The sequence below is a fragment of the Etheostoma cragini genome, chromosome 10 (genome assembly GCF_013103735.1).
Source record: "Etheostoma cragini isolate CJK2018 chromosome 10, CSU_Ecrag_1.0, whole genome shotgun sequence".
Taxonomy (NCBI): Eukaryota; Metazoa; Chordata; class Actinopteri; order Perciformes; family Percidae; genus Etheostoma; species Etheostoma cragini.
The window spans coordinates 4071401-4074455 of NC_048416.1; the positions used below are offsets into that span (position 1 = coordinate 4071401).

The 3055-nt window shown below is 39.0% G+C and overlaps 1 long non-coding RNA gene across 1 annotated transcript in view; it reads right to left on the reverse strand.

The window, feature by feature from the left end:
* Positions 1 to 1584: 1584 nt before the first annotated feature.
* LOC117951415 overlaps positions 1585 to 3055 on the reverse strand; it is a 15824-nt gene continuing 14353 nt past the window's right edge. The window contains exons 2-3 of the long non-coding RNA XR_004658180.1: positions 1746 to 1760; positions 1585 to 1676 (exon numbers count right to left, since the gene is read on the reverse strand). This is a non-coding gene — a long non-coding RNA (uncharacterized LOC117951415). The remainder of the gene's footprint in view (positions 1677 to 1745; positions 1761 to 3055) is intronic.

The following is a 3055-nucleotide window of genomic DNA, read 5'->3' on the forward strand; positions in this document are numbered from 1 at the left end:
GATTCAATCATGTTATTTTGGGTAATTAAAAAGAACACTGATATAGGAAAACGGGTCAATTTGACCCGAGGACAGCATGAGGGTTAAAGGCTAAGACAAGCTAAAGCTAACTTCTTTATTGATACTATTGAAAAGGCAAGAAGAAACGAGAAAAAGATGTGGCAAACCATCAACAAGCTGATTCTTTTAAATCAACAAACATGGGCGCCCATGTAGCTCATTTGGTTGAGCGAGAGCTCAAATATCGAGGGTACTCCTCGACGCAGAAGGTCCAGGCCCCCTCTCTCTCTCCTCTTTTTACTTCTTTCCTTGTCCTGTCATTAAAATATCAAACATAATTGTAATCTATGGCTGTTTTCAAACGGGAACAACAAAATATTTGTCCCTCCCCATTGACTACCATGCATACTTTTTCCGAATAAAGGTCGCATGAGGTCCTTCGAGAGGGGAGGGGCCTCACCTCTTTATTGTCTTCAGTTCAAGAAAGTATGATCATGTTTCTTCACTTCAAATCAATTTTAATTAAAGTGTCTCAGAACACTTCACAGATGGAGTCGCTCTAGACAACACTATAATTTACACCACAATGTGACCCAACATTTCCAACAAGCAAGCATTTGGTGTGAAAGTGGCGAGGAAAATGCCCTTACATGCAGAAACCTCGGACAGACCCTGGCCCTTGGTGGGCAGCCACCTTCCCTTGCCGGTTGGGACACATGACTAGAACTGATTGTAGTAGTAGCAGAGGGCCAAGCAGGGCATCGAGCAGGACATGGCAACAGCTGCAACCACGATCTAGTAGCCACCCCAATCCATCGAAAAAATCATTATAGCCGTAATGAACATCATAACAAACTTTCAAAATATTGTTGTAGCTCAAAATCAATCAACACAATTTTCCCCATGAATTGTGAGTATACATTTTGTTTCTTTCTTTAGGTCATGCACTAACGACAGCAGATCATATAACTCATATTCAAGAGTATAACTGTACGTACATATGTACTTGGATAATTGTCTTCTCAAACATGCAACATAGAGTATTAATATCAATACTAATCATACACCCACACTGCACGTGTACAGTAAGTGCACAAAATAAATCAAGCAAGCAATTAAGTGCAATTATTTAACCATGATTCCTAGTCCTACTCTTGTATTAGTCTTTTAATGCAAAAACGCTATTATAACAAGAGCATTAACACCTTCCTTTCACATATTGGCAAAGAAAACATTTACTCTCAACACAATGCACAAGGACGACACACCAGCTAATATCAGCCACATTAGCCATGTGCAAGCAGGCAACGCCTGAGGCTAAAGGTAACCTTAGCCGAACGCCATGGAACTCAGTGAAACAACGCCTAGTAAACAGGTTGTCCTTCACTTCTCAAACAAATATATCAAGAGCAAACAAGTACTGGTTTACTCCCACCTTTAGTTCAACCAGTTTGGAATCAATTGTCTCTCTGTGTGATTTATTTCAGGCATTTCAACCAGTTCACACATTCACACACCACACCTTGTATGACGCGCCTTATTAGATGCTTCTAATTATTAGGCTTTTTAAAAAACCTTTGCATCCTCAGCTGCCGTTACGAGAGCTTGCCTATGTTCCCACATGCCTATGTTCCCACATTTCTATGTTTTTTTTCAAAATTAGGCCCTATGTTCCCCTTAACCCTAACCCTGACCAATTGGCTATCCTAACCTAAACCCTCATGTTGTACTTGGGTCAAATTGACCCATTTTCTTTTTAACTACCCAAAATAACATGATTGATTCCACACAATGCTCTTTGGCAAGTACAAATCTCTACTTTCATTCTTTTTGGGGCGTCTTATTCAATTATAAAGCATTTGAAAAAACAATTGAAGTGGTTTTGAAATAGTATTGAGTAAAAGTTGACATATTCCAGTCTGTTATTATCCATCAACATACTTTCCTTCAATTTTAGTCTAAATAATACCTAAATTCTGCTTTTCTAACTCAAACAGTAGGCAGAATTTCCTATAAATTAGCTTTATTTGCATTAAATTCCAAAAGTAACTGTAAAATTTAAGTAAATAAGTTGGTGTTACATAGTGTTGAAAAAAAGTCAAAAAAGTGACAAACTTTCAAAGTGTTGAAAAAGGGACAAAAACATTGATAAAAAGCGTCAAAAAAGTGTTGATTTTTAATTTTGAAGGGAAGACAATACAAGGGTTAACCAGTCAATGTTAAATGCCTAGCCCCAACCAATCGGCTATCCTAATCTACATTAAAAAGCCTATATGGTCGGAAAAATGGGATGGTGCAGAGGGGTTTATCTTTTCAAAACAAAGGGACGTTGGCCTAGTGAACTGAAAGACCAAAGGGAATTTTTCAGGTCACTGAGAGGTCAGAACAATGGATCCTCGGAAAAATGGGCAGTCCCTGATCTTTAATGCAATTGCGTAACTGCAATGTGAAACCAAAAATACACCTAATGCAAAACATGAACCTTGATCCGACCTGACTTTCAGTTATGAAAGCCCACTTAGTCTAACTTTATCCGTGTAAGTTAAGTTATGTGGAGAAATCAGACAGCAAGGCAGTTTTACAATATGTTTGCAAGAGTCTTGGCTTGCTAATACATAGCTAACATTGGCACATGCTTGTCCTGTTTGGACATGCTGAAATCAAATATGTTTTTGCTAGCCACAGGCATTTTGATAGGATTTTGTCTAGGTTGCATGTTGCAGTGATGCCGGTAACGCTATTACTAATTAAATTACCTAGTAATGCGATACTCTAATCCAGTGGTTCTCAACCGGTGGGGCGCGCCCCCCCGGGGGGGCGCGGACTCTCTCCCGGGGGGGCGCGAGTACACTACAGGATGGGAGGGGGAAAAAACTGGAAAAAAATAAAAATAAAAAATTTAATTTTTTTTTCATACTTTTACATGTACGTCAAAATGCACAACTCTGCCGTGCCTTTGTACGTAAATGTGTTATTTCAGTAATCGTCTCCGTTAGATATCAAACATTAACCAATTAAAATCGAGATATTACTGTCCCTTTGCGTAGCTGACGTC